The sequence below is a fragment of the Pinus tabuliformis genome, chromosome 2_2, assembly GCF_031772625.1.
Source record: "Pinus tabuliformis cultivar Carrire ecotype Pingquan chromosome 2_2, CPIR1, whole genome shotgun sequence".
NCBI classification, from domain to species: domain Eukaryota; kingdom Viridiplantae; phylum Streptophyta; class Pinopsida; order Pinales; family Pinaceae; genus Pinus; species Pinus tabuliformis.
The window spans coordinates 1,303,124,292-1,303,144,673 of record NC_142300.1 but is presented as its reverse complement, the minus strand read 5'-3'; positions in this window follow the sequence as shown (position 1 = coordinate 1,303,144,673).

The following is a 20,382-nucleotide window of genomic DNA, read 5'->3' as shown; positions in this document are numbered from 1 at the left end:
ATAGATTTTTGTAGTTGGTGCATTTTTAGTGGGAAGATACCATTTTGTTTAAAATCTTTATTTAGTTTATTTTTTGCACAAATGTTCTTATGAACAGTATTTCTATGGATGTCACAGTTTGTTAAAAGTGAGGACTCATAAATAGTGAGCACCTTATTCACATCCACCTACTCATTATTTAAACTTTATATTTAATCACAATGCAGGAAATTCCAGGGATGCTCCTCGCTTTAGTGCTCTGTTCTGATTACCAAAAGAACATGGATCTTGGTAATGGTACAAAATTTCCTGTTATGAGGGGCTGCAAGTATTTTTGGCATGCACTTTCAGGATATACGATTGGTTTGATTGTTGCTCTTGTTGAAGGAATCTTGACACGATTACCATAGCCCGCACTTTTGTATTTGGTATTTATTAGCATCATGCACTTTAAAATGGATAACTTGTGGATAACTTGCAAGTTAAAAAATATATTTCTTTGGCCTATTTAATGTGCTCTGGCACTCCTCAGTTACAAACTAGAAAGTTTTCATGTCATTGTCTACTTTGAGAATATGAATGAACTTGCATGGATTCCCTTTGAGAATATCTTATTGGGAACCTGTTTTAATTTTTTTTTTTTCAATTCACTCACTTATTTCTAACATTTTCTTTTTAGTATCCTTAGATGAAATGGGACTTTTTAATTTTTGGAATGGGTTATAGTTGTTAGGAAGTATTGAATAGTTCAGAGAATTCCTTCTTTCATGTATGAATGTAGTTGTTTACCTTTGGACACATATTAATAGAAAGTGTATTCTGTCTCCAATTAAGAGATTTTTAGAATTTCCTTGCACTATATTATAATCAATATTTTGACCTTTAATCAAAATGAATGAGTAAGCCTTCCATAATTTTCCAGGGTTCTAACATTAGAAAATACTCTGACTGCAATTGGTTTCGTCTATAAAACGTATTTTCCCATTGGATGTTACATGGTATTTCTGATGCCCGCTGTGGAGTACTAAAGAAGGTATATTTTTGGTGATTATTTTAGCATCCCTTCATTAAAACTTACAAACCTTTTGCATCATGAATTAGGTAGATGATAAGGAATTGTAATAAAATCTGTAAGATTAATGTGAAAAATGAAAACACTGACAATTGTCATTTTCTTATGCAGGAAGAAGGAAAAATGAAAGACTCTCGTTCGAAAGGAAAGGACAAGGCCAAGTTAATCGCTGTCCCTTTGACGGGGAACCACATGCAAACAAGGCAAACCAAATCAAAGCATTTCGGCCTAGGAAAGGAAATGGAGATATCGGCTCGGCGCAAGAAAGTAAAGAGATAACTGAGAGCCAATGGTTTGGCGAATCCCTTAGGATCCTTTGATCCTGAGGGATCACTGCTTTAACTATTTTTGCACCTGGACATCTCTGCCTTCGCCATTATACAAAGGGGCAGCACTGTTAGCTCGGGGGAATAGTCTATTATGGTTTTATGTAATTTCTCTTAAAGTTGAAACTTTGATCATCGGCTCTCGTTGAGAAGTGATCTACTGTAATTATGTCTTATGCATTAATACAAACTTGGTTGCTATTTCATCTATGATCCTGGAATAACTTCAAGCAGTGTGTCCCTGGAGGCTAAGGGCCCAGCCCTGGTGGAACACTTGCTCCTGTAATAGTACTTTTGGTTTATGCATGGTTTTTCTTATCAGCTCTATTCGGTAATCTGATATGTTCTGTTATTTTACACCACAACTCTGTTATGTTTGATTTACTGAGTAATATCATTTCTGAGACAGAACCATTATATTAACTTTGCAATGTGTTACTGTTCCTTTAAGTGTTGATATAATATTGCCGGTCTTTACAGAATACTGTTGTTGTTCAATTACAGAGTATTTGTGTTGTACACTTATCCATTGGTATTACTGAATTCATCTTAGAGATTATATTTCCTTGCGATTGTTGAATCTATTAATGTTACCGTTCCATTACAAAATACAGTCATACTCTTTATAACTAATATTGATAACTGGATTACCAAGATCAAATTATTGTTAAGGTTTGTTGTGTGCATGTATGTGTGGCTTTCAAGCGCTATTCTATAGTCCATTATTAATCAGTGCTGTTCTATTTCGTGTGTTTCTCGATTCATCCTTAAAGGTAGAGGATTGCCATTTGATTTCTGTAGGACACGATTGTTGCATTTGATCTTGTAGACTAAGGTGTTGCTGCTTATTAAACTTAATTTATGTTACAGTTTCCTAGTTATTGTTCCATTTCCTGTTATTCGCATTACTATTGCTTCAGTGTGTAGAACAATCTGAGACTGTAGTGGGCATTGACATTTATTGTCTGGCTCCTAGATCAATGATTTGTTCCCGGATTCCTTTGGTTCCATCAGTTTACAAAGGGATGAGTTACTGCTACTGAACCCTTGACTGATAAATTGCTTAGTTTTCTGAATGTATGGTTTAGTCTTTAAAAGTAGTTTGTTGTAAACAAGAATTCGTTTACTCTTGTATTTTTGAGCACTATACTACTAGCATTACTCTGGCAAATGATAGCCTCAAACTGAGACACTCTTTGGAATAACAAAACGTTCCTGGATTGAAAAACTAATGCGAGGTAATTAGAGGTGAAAGAGACCCTTTTTACAGCTCGACATTTTGGCGCCGTTGCTGGGGAAAGAGTGTAGCCATTTGTTTCTTTTCAGAGTAGTGTAAGAACCTGCTAGGGAATAATTGGGTTTTAAAAACGGAAGGTATGAACCTACGTGTGGAGCATGTAACAACCCTTCTCCCCTACCTACTTTCCTACATATTTGCTGCTGTTTTGTTTGGGTAGAACCTAGTGATTGATTTGTGTGCATGACTAAGCAAAAAAATCCAGAAAATAATTCTAAACCTCTACCCAAGCTAGAAAAAGCTAAGGGGTCGGTGACCCTTGGCCGATCAACCTTCATAGACGAAATCTTCAAGAAAGCAGAATCTCAGCCTTCAGTAGGACCCAGAAAAGTTATTTCTAGAAAGCCTACTAGTTCCCTTTAGGCCACCGAATCACCATCTATAGCCTTTGCTAAGGTGCATATCAAACCGAAGAGCAGGATTTTAAAGAAATTGAAAATTCTAGCCCAGAACTACTGCAAGAAGGGAATTTCAGTAATCTTTGTGAAGGAGGAGGAGAGACAGGGGAAACTGAGGAAGTGAGGTCTCCTCTTGGGATAACTCAACCATTGAGCAGCCCAGAAAAGGGAAGTGTTGCAAAAATCATTTTTGAAGAAACTCAATCTCCTCAGACATTAGGCACTCTCATTATCCCAGATAAGGGAAGCGCTATTAAAACCATTCCTGTTAAAACCATTCCCTCAAAACCTAGGAATACCCTCCTAGATATCCGAGAAGGTTATTGGCATATATTTGACCAAATGGCCCAAAACCAGCCAAACACCGAAACCTCTACATTGCAATACCCCATCGTGGATACTGCAGCGAATGCACCTATGAAATAAATTCCTCTTCAGCATATCCCTACATTCCATGGTCTTACATTAGAGGATCTGGATGCATTCCTATTTGAATTTGATGTGCTGTGTAGGGGATATGATTACACCACCGACCCCCAGAAACTGAAATTATTTCCCTCTACATTAAAAGGGGCTGCTTTAAGATGGTTTATGGGATTAGGTGGCGGGGTTATAAATAACTGGGATCAAATGAAAGAATATTTTCTAAAAAAATATCAAGACTATTGCAGGTCTAGGGAACTAAAAGACGAAATATTCTAGATGGTAGCTAGACAAAACGAAACATTAGAGGAGTATGTGGAACGTTTCAGTATAATCTTCAAAGATCTCCTTATGCATCACTACCTTTACCGGATAATGTGTTAAAAACAACATTAATTAGGGGTATGAAGGAACAATGGATTGAAACATTAAACATTATGGGAAAAGGAGATATTTATCAGGAAAATTTCGCTGACATCATTGATTTATGTATCAGGAGCTCGAGAGGCAGCACAAGACTAAAACTGGTAGAACATGATCGGTTTGCAAGAGAATAAAATTTTGGCAGGAGTAACGCGTGTAGAAATTGGAAATTTATTGGAAAATTTTAAAACTGATATACTAGGGACACTAACAACACAACTTGATATTATGTAGGCCAAACAAAATCAAGTGGAGGCAGAATAGAATTTGGCAATCTTTTGTCCCCGATGCAGGAAGAAACATAGCCATAAGGAGTGTCCACTTGATGCACTCCAAATTTGCGCCATTTGCATAAAAGACCACCTTATGGAAAGTTGTCCCTCACTTCCCGGATTAAAAGCGGTATACAAGGAAGTAGAAGAAGAGCCAGAATTGGTGTATCTGCTTAATCAACTCCGTTAGTGGCAACCGTGACAATCTGGTATGTTTTTAGACCCAACTTCTTCTTTTCAGCCTCCACCATATCATGCTCAACAATATAATATGTGGCAAAATCAACCCCCCTTCCCAAACTAGTCACAACAGTCATCCCCTTCATCAACCCCGTGGCCGAATCAAGCAAGCCAATCCAATTGGCTGAATTTTCCCTATGCCCCACCATATTGGCAAAGTAATGCATACCCAGCACAGTGGACCCCTCCTACTTCACAAAGTCAAGCCTGGCAGACAAACTAGCAAAGACCGATGCATCAACCAGTAGGAACCATTCCGCTCCCTCAACCTACACTGCCAGCCTTACAACAAAATCCCCAGTCTAACCTGAGACCGCAACTCCCAGCCCAACCCAACCCCAATCCAAATAACAGACTGGTCCAATCTGTCTAAATAGTAGAAACGCCAGAAATAGGAACCGATCTGAGGGAGTGTAATGATCTTCCGCTAAGATCTGGGCATATTATTGAAATCGAGGGAGACAAGACAGTTCATGTTGAAAATCCGTTACCTAGAGAACAACCGTCACAAGAAGAGGATGTGAACAAATAAAAAACTCATAATCAAGCAACCACACCCTCTCCCCCATTCCCAGAACGATTAATAATACCTCGACCTACACAATATCCTAATTTTGACATTCTGGGAGAATTAAAAAACTTGTAGATAAAAATTCCATTCCTCCAAGCCATTCAATACATCCCGATATATGCAAAGACTATCAAAGAATTGTGTGTAAAGAAACCAAGGAGGAATATAGCAAACAATCCAAGAGTCCAAGTAGTTGGCACTCTATCTGACTTATTATCAGGAAAAGAAGCACCCATTAAATACAAAGACCCAGGTAGTCCAATAGTAATCGTACAAATTCATGGTCAAACCTTCTCCAATGCCTTAGTTGATCTAGGACCTACAATTAACATCTTAACAACTACTACTTGCTAGAAGCTAGGCATTACATCTGTAGAACCTACCTCTACTTACTAGAATTGGCTGACCGATCTGTGGTTAGGCCAGAAGGCACACTACATGATATTATGGTATCTGTTGACTCCTGGGAGTATTCGACTGATTTTATGATAATAAATCGCAAAGACCAACTTGATGGACATCCATTGATTTTAGGTAGACCATGGCTTGCAACTGTCGATGCTTATATTAGCTGTCGACAAGGCAATATGACCATAATTAGAGGAGCAAATATCAAGAACTTAGCTTTATATCTTCCAGCGCAGCCAAGTGTCACAATAAAGAAAACTAATAGGCACCATGTATCATACCTTACTGACAACATTAGATCTCCATTAACTATACAAGAGGCACTTGATTTGAAGGACCAAACAGAAGATGATGCCATTAATAATTTTATCAGTCAAACTAAACTCAGATCCCATACACAATGTCACATGATAGAGGTAGCATTGAATAATGAATTGGAAGAAGATCCTCTTAAAGATGCACATGATAAAACCATACCTGTTACCTCTGTCATAAATAGTAAAGTTGTGGAAATTGAACCGGGAAAAGCCTTAAACATTAATGCCAACCGCACCTCCAAACAAGAAACGAAGCTCATCCAACTATTGAGGAGATATAAATAAGCATTTGCATGGGACTACCTTGATATGAAAGGAATTGATCCCCAATTATGTACACACCACATTTACATAGAAAAAGATGCAAGACCTATTCGCCAGCCTCAAAGGAGACTTAATCCCCATTTAAAAGAAGTGGTAAAACCAGAACTGCAAAAACTTTTAGATGTCAATTTCATTTACCCTATTTCTGATAGTAAATGGGTCTCTCCACTTGTGGTGGTACCAAAAAAGAATGGGAAGTGGAGGATTTGTGTGGACTACAGAGAGCTAAATAAAGCAACACAAAAAGACCACTTCCCTCTCCCATTCATCGACCAAGTATTAGACACTTTAGGAGGAAAGAAATTCTTTTCTTTCCTATATGGCTTCAGTGGATACAATCAAATTCAAATTGCCCCTGAAGACCAAGAAAAAACCACTTTTACTTGTCCTTGGGGAACATTTGCCTACAGAGTTCTACCTTTTGGTTTATGCAATGCTCTTGCCACATTCCAAAGGGCTATCCTCAACATTTTTGTAGACTTAATAAATGAAGGACTTGAAGTATACATGGATGACTTTACACCGTATGGAGACAATTTCGATCGAGCATTGGACACAATGGAAAAAGTCCTACAATGCTGCATTGCTACCAGACTTTGTTTAAGCCACGAAAAATGCTATATGATGATGAATGAAGGAATTATTCTAGGACACTATATTTCAGCAGCTCGCATTCAGGTAGACCCAACAAAAATCCAAATAATTTTGCTTCTTCCTACTCCTACCACTCAAACGGAGGTACACATTTTTCTTGGATTTTCTGGTTATTATAGAAGATTTATAGAACATTTTTCGCATATTGCTGCACCTCTATATGTACTAACAGGTAATGTTGATTTTCTTTGGACAGAAAAATGTAAATGTGCTTTCCAGGATTTGAAGAAACTTGTATCCACAGACCCAGTCCTTCGAGGACCAAATTGGGATTTTCCATTCCAAATATCATCAGATGCCTCAGATACAACCATTGGAGCAGTCCTTGGGCAGGAGGAGGATAAAAAACCATACACAATTTATTATATTAGCAAAAATTTATCCCCTGCTGAATTGAATTATATTGTTACTGAAAAAGAATTTTTAGCTATAATACATGCTGTCAATAAGTTCAGGCATTACATTACTGGATATCATGTTATCTTGTATACAGATCATTCTGCCATAAAATATTTAGCAAACAAGCCTATCACAAATGGCAGAATAACTAGATGGCTGATTTTATTGCAGGAATTTGATATTACAATCAAGGATCGACCTGGAAAAGAAAATCCTGTAGTTGATTTTCTCTCACGAATGCCAAAGCCAATCGATGCAGCAACAGTTGAAGATCAATTTCCAGATGAGAATTTGTTTGTTGTTGCTGTTAAAATGCCCTGGTATTTTGATGTTTCCAGTTACCTAGTAGTAGGTAAATTACCGAAACATCTGACCCCTAATGAGCAGAAACAGATTGTTCAGAGGAGTGCTTGATTTTCTTGGATTGGGGGCTACCGGTTTCACACAGGGGTAGATATGCATATCAGGAGATGCGTCCGTGAGGATGAAATATTTGACATTTTAAAAGCCTACCATGATGGACCATGTGGCGGACATTTCTCTGATCGCAAAATGATACATAAGGTACTCCAAACAGGGTATTATTGGCCCACAATTTTCAAAGATGCAAAGAAATTTGTCCAAGCTTGTGACAGTTGCCAAAGAGCAGGATGCCCTGGTCAGTCCGATAAGATGCCCCTGAAGCCACAGCTAGTCATTGAACCATTCAAGCGATGGGCCCTTGACTTCGTTGGACCAATTAACCCATCCTTGAACCAGAAAATATATATTTTGGTGGCAACAGAATATGTCACCAAATTGGTTGAAGCAGAGGCATTGCCAAGAGCTACAGAGGATTCTATCATACAGTTCTTGTTCCATATATTTGTGCGTTATGGCCTTCCAAGAGATATAATTACAGACGGTGGACCACAGTTTGCTGGTAACAAAATAGCTGCAACACTCAAAAACTATCATATCCAACATAAAATCACTACTCCATACCACCCACAGGCAAATGGTCAGGTAGAAATCAACAATAAAATAATAGAAGCAATCCTAACGAAAACCATTGCGTCACATAGACGTGATTGGACTACCATACTACCAGAAGCATTGTGGGCTTACCGAACAACATGGAGGAGTACCACCGGCTACTCACCTTATCAATTAGTGTTTGGAAAACAACCCATCTTCCCCATAGAATTCGAAATCCAAATATTGCGAACAGCACAGGGAGTTGGCTTAGACCTAACCGAGGCACAGATTAATCGATTACAGTAGATCAATGAGCTGGACAAAATCAGGCTCTCTGCACTTCAAAGCATTGCACTGATCCAACAACAACGAGCTAAATGGCATGATGCTCTCATTAAAAACAAAGTTTTCTGCAAAAGAGACTAGGCACTTTTGTACGATTCCAGGTTTCAGGACTTTCCCAGGAAACTTCAGACTCGTTGGTTGGGACCATACAAAATCCAGAAGGTACATGACAGTGGTACTCTTACTCTAATCACTATTGACGGTTCTGGATATGCCTTCAAGGAAAATGGCCATCGAGTTCGAATTTATCGCAAACCACTCACTTTGGAGTCCTTCTACCATCAGCTATGCGAAGACTCTGATATGGAAATTTTGGGGGAGGGAGAGAAGTCTTCCTCACTTGCGACTCATTAAGTGATTTATCTCTTTTTACACTTTGTACATAATTTCTTTGTTTTTTTGAATCATTTTTGTACATATTTTTGTATCAACACTTTGCTGTTACTTTTCGGAGCAACAACAATTTTATTATTTTTCTGTTGTTCCTTTTCTCAAAGGGACAACAATTTCGTTCTGTTTTTCCTTTTCTATTGTTCCTTTTTGAAAGGAACATCACCTTTTGGATTAGCCGTTCATTTTTCTTTAACTTTGATTTTGCTGTTCCTTTTCCAAAGGAACGACATTTGTGTTTTCTGTTGTTCCTTTTCCAAAGGAACAACATTTTTTATTTTTGCTGTTCCTTTTCCAAAGGAACGTCATTTTTGTTTTCTTCTATTCCTTCTCCAAAGGAACAACATTTTTTATTTTTGCTGTTCCTTTTCCAAAGGAACAACATTTGTGTTTTCTGCTGTTCCTTTTCCAAAGGAACAACATTCTTAATTTTTGTTGTTCCTTTTCCAAAGGAACGACATTTGTGTTTTCTGCTATTCCTTTTCCAAAGGAACAACATTCTTGATTTTTAATGTTCCTTTTCCAAACGAACGACATTTGTGTTTTCTGCTGTTCCTTTTCCAAAGGAACAACATTCTTGATTTTTGCTGTTCCTTTTCCAAAGGAACGACATTTGTGTTTCCTGGTGTTCATTTTCCAAAGGAACAACATTTTTTACTTTTTTTGTTCCTTTTCCAAAGGAACAGAATTTGTGTTTTCTACTGTTCCTTTTCCAAAGGAACAACATTTTTTATTTTTGTTGTTCCTTTTCCAAAGGAACGACATTTGTGTTTTCTGTTGTTCCTTTTTCAAAATGAATACCACTTGTATTCTTTTTCTCTTCCTTTTTGAAATAACAACATCTTCATATTCCTTTTACTTATGCTTGCTCCCCTTGCTGTTCTAAATTAAGGATGCCTATTGTTCCTGATCTTTCAAGTCTTTTGGAACACAGCTATGCACTTATGCAATGGATACAAAGTGAAAACATACTGAAATTAGTGAATCACTATTTTTATAAGAAATTTCTTTGAATTGGTAAGAGGACAGAGGGAAGGACACACTTACCCATTATCTTTTGTTGTCATTGTTCCACTAATTCTGCTCTGATTGGTTACCTTTATCATGTTGGTTCCTTTTAAATTTTCACAATTCTCTTCCATTATTATTCAAGGATAAGAGTAAAGGGTTCACATGTTCCTATTGAGATGTTAAGACTTCTTCCACCATTCCTACTCTTAAGGAGTGTTGAACCACCCTTTGTGTATAAATGGGAAAGTACTTTATGAAAGAGAAAGAAAAAAGAGTGAAAAATGATGTTTTAATGACTTGTTTATATAAATTGTCAAATGCAGGATAGGGGGTCTCATCAAGAGCCAACCTACCATGATCATGAGGAAGAAAGTGAAGTGGCATTCCCACTATGGCCACCACACCAGGGATATGGTCCAAAATGCACATCAAAATAAAGAGCCCTTGGAACAGGAGGTCTCATCACGAACCCGCCTGCCCACCTTTCACTCCTTCCCCGTGAATGGCATTATGACTAACTGGTCACCAAGCCAGCATAATGGCCTACATTTTGACATCAAATAACATTTCCTAAGCATACAGAAAGGATCATGGTTCTAGGGGTGAAACAAACAACTCTGCCAAGGTTATGGACACCTGTCGGCAGCATAGCTCTGTTAATGGTATTGAAGTCACATTACTTACACCAATAGGTAATTATTAACACCTTTCTATTTCTTATACCTTAGTAATAAATCACATAAGAAGAATGTATATTATTTCCCGAACCATAAAATGCATGTAAATCTATTATCACCAATCTTGACAGAACAATTGACAATGACCGCATGAGACTCCGTATGCACGGCAGCTGTCCTATCTTCCCAGCCTCGTATCGTATCACAACAGTCTCTTACTTGTTAAGCAATCCGACTTTACACCTCGATTTCAGTAACCTGCTACTTTTGTAAACATGGCATATTGCCATACACTGTTCCTTTATGACCCTGTTCCAGGACAGATCGGCATGCCGCTCCTTTATTTGACGGTTCGGATGGCCTATCACATTGCGGGGGGCAGGTTAACCTCATCATTTGCTGGATTACGTGTCAAACCGCTATTTGGGAAAGTGTGTACTTGGGAATAGCAGGGCTCAACGGTATACTATTTTTTTTATTTTTTACTTTTTGCATGGCTTGTTGTTCCTAAGCCATTTCTATAGTATGCTCTGCGGCATTAGTAAAGCCCTTTAGATTTTGAGCGAGTCCTACGTCTGTTAGTCTCTCTGTGTTTTAACAGCGTGAACATCTTGCTGTTCCATTATCAATTCTGAGGTTTTACAGGGAAAAAAAAAAATGGGAGGAAGATCAATTCGAAGAGAACCAGAGGTGTTGACAGTCTCTGATGCTGCACGGGAAATCCTAGCAAGAGTAGGATGGTTAACTTATCTCAATCGTTTACATGAATCTAATGATACTGTAGCAATAGAATTCTTGCAGAACTTGCAAGAGGATCACTCCATAGTAAGGGGGAGACATATAGCAGTCATCGATGACATAATCGCAGAGGTCTCAGGACTGCCAACCGATGGACCTGTATGGATGTTAAAGAAGGAGAGATTGTAGAAGATTTTAGAAACCTTCCAGGAGGAAGGCCAGAACCTGACAATTAGAGGGAAGGGGGTTCTACCAGTAGCATTATGAGAGTCGTGGGTGGAATTGGCGAAGACTATTTAGAGCTACATCACCTGTGAAGGCAGGAAAGACGTGGTAAGACCACGACACCTTAAACTGTTAGCCGTATTAAAGCAAAAATTCTCTGTAAACTTACCTACATTTTTAAATTCATTACTTCATGATGTTGCACGGAGCATGAAAAAGGCACAACATGTAGAATCAATTGTCAGTCACCATGGGTTGATACGGTTAATAGTTATCCATAACCTTACCCAGCAGCAGAGAAGCTGGGAAGAACTAATTGACATGATAGATGGGGGATTGACCATGCCACCCCCAAAACTTAAACATGCCACCAGTACACCAGAGCGTCCAGAAAAACGAAGGAAATCGGTCTAATTAGCACTAATTAAAGGGTGGTTGGAAAATTCCTAAGGAGATATAAGCCAACCAGTAGATATAGATGATACAGGGGATGAACAACCCCCACAATTAGAAGGAGAAGAAAATGAGAAAGGAATGCAAGGAAATTAGGATGCAGAAATGGAGGAAGAAACTGAGTAACCTCAGCAGGAAGAGGAAACAAAACAACATGAAGGCAACACATTGCAGAATCCATTGAGAGAAGATGAACTGGCCAAAATTTTGGCCAATATGGGTGAATATGGCCAACCTCTCAGCGCACCAGATCTCCATGCTGAAGAAGAACCAAAAGAACACTCTGCTCAGGATAAAAATGCACTCGAAGAATTAAATGACGAGGAGGTAAAAAAGGAGAATCAGCCTGTTCATGATGAAAGTATGCCAGGAGAGAGAAGTGATATAGAACAGGAACAATCAGTTCCTAGCTAGGCTACACCAGAAGAAATTCTGGAAGAAGGGGAGGTAGAAAAAGAAGTCACCCACGAAATAATAGAACCAGCTAGGGTTCTTTCCCCTGAGCAACCCAAGTAGAGCAACGAAGAAGCACCACAAAGAGAAAACTAGGGAATTGATCGAGATAACAGTCTAGGATGCAATAAACAGTCTGTTGTTCCTTCTAAGGAAATTGAGGAAATTAGGAGATTACGGAAAGAACAACAAAGACTACTGAATGTAATAGTTGAACTTCGACAGCAGATCAGGATTTTGAAAACAAGGAAAAGGGAAAAAAGGACTTCGGGAGGGAAACATGCAACCACTCCAGCAAAACCCCTCAAGACAAGCAGTCTGCTGTTCCAAACCTTGTTGAGGAGAAGTCTGCTATTCAAAATCAAAAGGAACAACATTTAATTGTTACCCATGTTGAAGTACAAACGGATGATATATTGACCTGTGATAAAGAAATTCAGACAGAGGCACAATCCTCGGGGGAAATACGGGCCATGAACACAAGACATCGCAATAGGAAGATTCAAGTAAACCTCCCGGTCTCCACTACCATGTGGGATAGTGATCCAAGGACGGTAACCCTACTAGAGGGTTTGACACAAGCTCAGCAAGCAGCAAAAAAACTCATAGAACAAACGGTTCCTCGAGAAAGGTATGAAAAAGTACAGCAACAGATAAGGAACGTCAATTTATCTGAAAGCTAGGCCTTTGATGGGTGGCGAAGGGAAGAAGAAAAAGTCACGAAGGTAACTCGTAGGTTAGATATAGTTATCAAACAGATGGATACCTTATGCTCTTTGTACAATGACGTCCTAGCATGTAGAGCCCCTGCTAAGAATTATTCCTTGGTTTTAATGGAACGATATTTGCAATTGAAAATAAAGGTTGTTAAAGCAGGCACCCTTATACAAATTAATACCGTCGATGATTTTATAAACTGTTGTAAGCACTACGAGGTAAAGGTTCAAAGATTACTGTGTGAATTCTATTTGCATAACCTTGTGTTAGACCAGGAGACTGAGCAGAACCCCGACCCTTTTGTTGGGGATATTCAATTACATGCATTTATTTCATTTGGGGTTAATCAAATTAAATGGCTTAAAGCCTATAATGCTTTCCAAAGACAAGAAAACGGATTAGAGTTGTGGGTAAGAGCTTAGCCTAGGGATCCAGTACAGTTGTGGAGGGAACATAGGAACCTCATGAGGACTCCAGGCGTAATTGAAGCATTAGGACCCATTCGTACAGCAATCAATCAGTAGGGAATAGAGTAATTTCTCACTATTAAAGACCTTGCCATTGATGTGGCTAAATTTCGATATCAGATCTCTAATCCGAATATCCAACTCAAGGAACCATTTAATTATGAAAATTTTAAGTTATCTGCCAATTGCTTGCACCTCTATGGAAAAATCATTTTGAGGGCAGGGCCATCCTGGTTAGGAAATAGGTTCCGGAGTCCAATTATTTGGCACCCTGCACCTTGATACCAAGCCCTGTACAAGATGCTTGAGGGTCGGACAGACCATTTTTTTGAACACCTAGTTATGCATCATGGCTGTAGACCCCCACATGAGATCCCATCTCCAACCTACTCTCTCACTGCCTTACATGTCAAATACAATGTTTTCATGAGGGCATGAAAAAGGGTAAGCAGGGGGGTGTGTGGAGTACTAAAGAAGGTATTTTTTTGGTGATTATTTCAGCATATTTTCATTAAAACTTACAAACCTTTTGCATCATGAATTAGGTAGATGATAAGGAATTGTAATATAATTTGTAAGATTAATGTGCGAAATGAAAACACTGATAATTGTCATTTTCTTATGCAAGAAGAAGGAAAAACGAAAGACTCCCATTCCAAAGGAAAGGACAAGGCCAGGTTAACCACTGTCCCTTTGACGGGGAACCACATGCAAACAAGGAAAACCAAATCAAAGCGTTTCAGCCTAGGAAAGGAAATGGAGATATCGGCTCGGTGCAAGAAATTAAAGAGATAACCGAGAGCCAACGGTTTGGTGAATCCCTTAGGATCCTTTGATCCTGAGGGATCGCTGCTTTAACTACTTTTTCACCTGGACATCTCCACCTTCGCCATTATACAAAGGGGCAGCACTGTTAGCCTGGGGGAATAGTCTGTTATGGTTTTATGTAATTTCTCTTAAAGTTGAAACTTTGATCATCGACTCTCGTTGAGAAGTGATCCACTATAATTCTGTCTTATGCATTAATACAAACTTGGTTGCTATTTCATCTCTGATCCTGGAATAACTTCAAGCAGTGTGTCCCTGGAGGCTAAGGGCCCGGCCTTGGTGGAACACTTGCTCCTGTACTAGTACTTTTGGTTTATGCGTGGTTTTTCTTATCAGCTCTATTCGGTAATCTGATATGTTCTGTTATTTTACATCATAGCTCTGTTACGTTTGATTTACTGAGTAATATCATTTCTGAGACAGAACCATTATATTAACTTTGTAATGTGTTACTGTTCCTTTAAGTGCTGATATAATATTGCCGGTCTTTACAAAATATTGTTGTTGTTCAATTACAGAGTATCTGTGTTGTACACTTATCCATTGGTATTATTGAATTCATCTTAGAGATTATATTTCATTGCGATTGTTGAATCTATTAATGTTACCGTTCCATTACAAAATATAGTCGTACTCTTTATAACTAAGATTGATAACTGGATTACCAAGATCAGATTATTATTAAGATGTGCCATGTGCATGTATGTGTGGCTTTCAAGTGTTGTTCTATAGTCCATTATTAATCAATGTTGTTCTATTTCGTGTGTTGCTCGATTCATCCTTAAAGGTAGAGGATTGCCATTTGATTTCTGTAGGACACAATTGTTGCATTTGATCTTGTAGACTAAGGTGTTTCTGCTTATTAAACTTAATTGATGTTACAGTTTCCTAGTTGTTGTTCCATTTCTTATTTGTTGTTCCATTTCCTGTTATTTGCATTAATTTTGCTTCAGTGTGTAGAATGATCTGAGACTATAGTGGGCATTGACATTTACTGTCTGGCTCCCAGGTCAACGATCTGTTCCCTGATTTCCTTTGGTTCCATCAGTTTACAAAGGGATGTGTTACTGTTACTGAACCCTTAACTGATAAATTGCTTAGTTTTCTGAATGTATGGTTTAGTCTTTAAAAGTAGTTTGCTATAAACAAGCATCCATTTACTCTTGTATTTTTGAGCACTATACTACTAGCATTACTCTGGCAAATGATAGACTCAAACTGAGACACTCTTTGGAATAAAAAAACGTTCCTGGATTGGCAAAATAATGCGAGGTAATTAGAGTTGAAAGAGACCCTTTTTACAGCTCGACACCCACCTCTAGTATTGTTGTCATCTGGAGTGAATGAGTTTACACCAGATTCTTTGTTTAGAGACTTGAGGTGTTTGGATGTTTCTGATATTGTGTAATTGCAGTGATGAATGGACCGATAATTTTGACCCAAGTAATGGTACAAAACTTTTGTTTAAGGTCCATTTTTGTCAATTTAACTTCATCCTATTGCCATTGAAAAATTAGAGCCTTCAAGGTCATGCACATATGATCCAGAAGACCAATAATACCCACAAATGGTCATTTCTCATTCAAAAATTGAACACACAGTGGGGGGAATTAGAAAGATGGAACCTGATTGTTTTATAGTGGTCCACTATAAGTAACGTCTTAGAGGCTGTTTATGAAATATAATGCCCAGAAATTGATACACAGACACAACATTTCATAACAGTGCTTGTATCACCATCAAACCATAAACCCCATAAGCTGAGTGGTTAGAGCAGCCAGATCTTGTTTATGAATAGGTTGAGAAAATGTTCTCTTGCTGGTTTCAAGATCATTTTGACCTATATCATCGATCATTCTAGAGTGCACCTTTTCTAGGGCCCAAAATTGTCCCTCATCGTTGACTTCATGTGGATTTGTTATAGGTTTGTTGTCTACATTTCCTTTTAAAAATCTAGTGCATGAATGATTATCCACATGTTCATGAAGAATAGAACATATTTGCATTTGATGTGGTCCAGAGAGAAATTTTTTATTTGGTCAAGCCTATATTCTTCATAAATTATTTTCTTGACATCATTTTCATTCTCGAAACTTTAGTTGTATATGTCATCGAGGGTTTCATCACAGGTTTCATCAATCTTCTAGGTTCTCCAACTTTGTTATTGTCAACAATAGAGCCATCTAGAGGTGGAAATAGATCTATATGACTGAAAGCTTCAATAATTGTGTGTTTATAACATACCCTTTGTTCATCTACCAAGGAATATCCATCACATATGTCAATAACATTTTCTTCCAGATGAGTATTGACAGTAAAAGGAAGAGACTTCCCTTTCCCATCAGGCTTGAGGAATAAATTCAGATTGTAAGCATAAAACATAGCAGGATTGTCGGATTCCATGATATAGGATCTTTCCTGGATTGACAAACTAATGCGAGGTAATTAGAGGTGAAAGAGACCCTTTTTACAGCTCAACACCCACCTCTAGTATTGTTGTCATCTGGAGTGAATGAGTTTACACCAGATTCTTTGTTTAGAGACTTGAGGTGTTTGGATGTTTCTGATATTGTGTAATTGCAGTGATGAATGGACCGATAAGTTTGACCCAAGTAATGGTACAAAACTTTTGTTTAAGGTCCATTTTTGTCGATTTAACTTCATCCTATTGCCATTGAAAAATTAGAGCCTTCAAGGTCATGCACATTTGATCTAGAAGACCAATAATACGCACAAATGGTCGTTTCTCATTCAAAAATTGAACACACAGTGGGGGGAATTAGAAAGATGGAACCTGATTGTTTTATCGTGGTCCACTATAAGTAACGTCTTAGAGGCTGTTTATGAAATATAATGCCCAGAAATTGATACACAGACACAACATTTCATAATAGTGCTTGTATCACCATCAAACCATAAACCCCATAAGTTGAGTGGTTAGAGCAGCTAGATCTTGTTTATGACTAGGTTGAGAAAATGTTCTCTTGTTGGTTTCAAGATCATTTTGACCTATATCATCGATCATTCTAGAGTGCACCTTTTCCAGGGCCCAAAATTATCCCTCATCGTTGACTTCATGTGGATTTGTTAGAGGTTCGTTGTCTACATTTCCCTTTAAAATTCTAGTGCATGAATGATTGTCCACATGTTCATGAAGAATAGAACATCTTTGCATTTAATGTGGTCCAGAGAGAAAATTTTTATTTGGTCAAGCCTATATTCTTCATCAATTATTTTCTTGACATCGTTTTCATTCTCGACACTTTAGTTGTATATGTCATCGAGGGTTTCATCACAGGTTTCATCAATCTTCTAGGTTCTCCAACTTTGTTATTGTCAACAATAGATCCATCTAGAGGTGGAAATGGATCTATATGACTGAAAGCTTCAATAATTGTGTGTTTATAACATACCCTTTGTTCATCTACCAAGGAATATCCATCACATATGTCGATAACATTTTCTTCCAGATGACTATTGACAGTAAAAAGAAGAGACTTCCCTCTCCCATTAGGCTTGAGGAATAAATTCAGATTGTAAGCATAAAACATAGCAGGATTGTCGGATTCCATGATATAGGATCTTTGAGAATTGAACTATAGTATTAATTGTTTCTTCACTAAAATAATAATAATGGTCACATTATTACTTTGCTAGCTTTGAAAAACCTTTTGAGTTTATTGACCTCAAACTGTAGGAAATCATGATTACTTCCATTTATTTCTTACAAGATCATGATTAACATCAAAGTGCAACATGGGGGTTACATTACTCCTCAAACTCACAATGAAATGTTGAGATGCCAAGTATATTACCATGAAATTCTATAGCTCCCTTAATTTCTATGTCTATGAAAATAGGATTAGTGTGATTGAACTATATTTCTGTGACCTAAAAAGTGTTTTCAGGATTTAATTTATCAGCAAGGGATGCATGATCTTCATCATCCTTTTCATATGTTTGATCTCTAGAACTACATATGGGTTGTATCATTGGTGGAAATATAAAAAAATTCTTCATTTCCTCTGTTTATCGCTTTGTCATGTAGGAAATCATGACTGGCATCCTCACAATGGTGAAAATTTTTATCATGCTCCTTGTTTTCATGTAAATCATTTATAGCATCTAGGACAGATACATCAACACATAGCTCTTCTTTGATGAGGATGGGGTTTAATGTGGGGCCACGTTGGTCACAAGTAGCCTGTCCATCAAGAAATAATCTTGTAAATTTGGAGGGTATTTTTCAGTGATACCTTCAAGAGAGGTGGGAGCTTCTTCTTCTTGTACGTCTACGACAAGGTCTTGAAAGGTATTTTCATATCATCAGAACCCAGGGCCCCAATGCTCGATAGAGCCCTCAATTAGACTAGCAATAGAAGATATTCCTTTTGGACTACCGGATCTAACCCAAGCCTTTTGTTTTTCCTCAAGATAGTATAGAATTAACCTCATGCATAACGTATACATATTGTTTTGAGAAGAGTATATATATTCTTTTCAATCCATGTCCTTGCCTTGCAGGACCTTGAGAGGGGTATATAGATTCTTCTCAATGGAAAACAGTTTCCATTTGTATGATTGTTTATGATCTAATCATCTACAGAATATCATAGTGCAAGGATTGTTAGGGGATCTATATTCAAAATAAGGCTTGAAGATAATATCCACTATCAAATCAACCAAGGGTAGGCTAAAAAGATGAAATTGAAAAACATTTTACTTCTTAATTCTGCGTACAAAAGAATTTTCAATTGCAAAGACTAAGCACAAAGAATATTGTGTGACTAGTCTTTGACCTTGGGTAAGCTAGCTCCTACCCTCTCAAACATGATCAATGATGATGGTAATTCTTGGGATTAGATAGATTCCAGTGTGAATTCTATAATGCTACCTAATACTTTGTCATTCCAAACATTTTGTGTAGGTTTACAAAGAATCCATCACAAGAGAAATCATTGAGAACCAATAATTTAAGTTATTGATGTTATGCATAACAATTGTTGTTATATTCGATATTCTACCAACATGCCATGCGAATTTTGTTTCTCAATGTGTATTCATGTATTAATTAAACTATTTTCAAACTATTTTATGTGATCAATGATATGCAGAGGCACTTTCTTGGGTGCTTTAGATCCTAAAAGGCTGAACTTGCATACATAGGAGTTTATATATAAAAGTAAAGATATGACAGGAGATAAATTTTATCATGCTCTAACAACCAACTAGGGTTTTGGTGAACAGCCTTTTGAAAATATAGTCTAATGGTTCTTATGTGTATTTTTATTCCTGTAGTAGGATAGTTCCAACAGGATTTGATTTAGACAACTTCCAAGAAAGCCATTAAGGTAATTTTTACATGTATTAGCTACAACTACAGATTATTTTAGCACACTTTGTCTTGGTGCTCTTTGTTTGTCACTAAGGATTAATGAGGATCACTGTTCATTGATAGCTTTGTGCACAGACATTAATGATTAAATAGGTTATTTTAATGATACCACAGTTGTGCACATTTGTTGTGATTACCCTTTTGTTCCCAAAATTGGTTAGATCTCACCAGAATCATCCTACACCTTATTCATCTTTCCTCTTTATTTTCCCCAGCAAACAATTCCATATCTAATGCATAAGGCTTATGGTGGGTCACACCATATTTAATGACGTGAATTTGTGTCATACATTATGACAATCTTGTTTCTTGTGTCACTTTAGTATAGGTGACATATCTATCAGAGGTTAACTGCAACCAAGAAAAGCCATTTTGGGATCTTATGATTTGACGTGAGCAATTATAGGAAAGGTCCTGAATGGCTTGCGTTGGTTCTGTTGTTAAAACGTTAGGTCATTAAAGTAATGGTCAAATTTTGAGATTAGTGTACATGAAACAATTGTGTATGGTGTAATTTGAGGGTCTATAAAATGGCAAGTCAATAAGAGGACAAACTTGGCTACATATGTGGTGAGAGAGAGATTATAGGAAGTGAAAGGTTATTGGGCAAATAAAGAGTCATA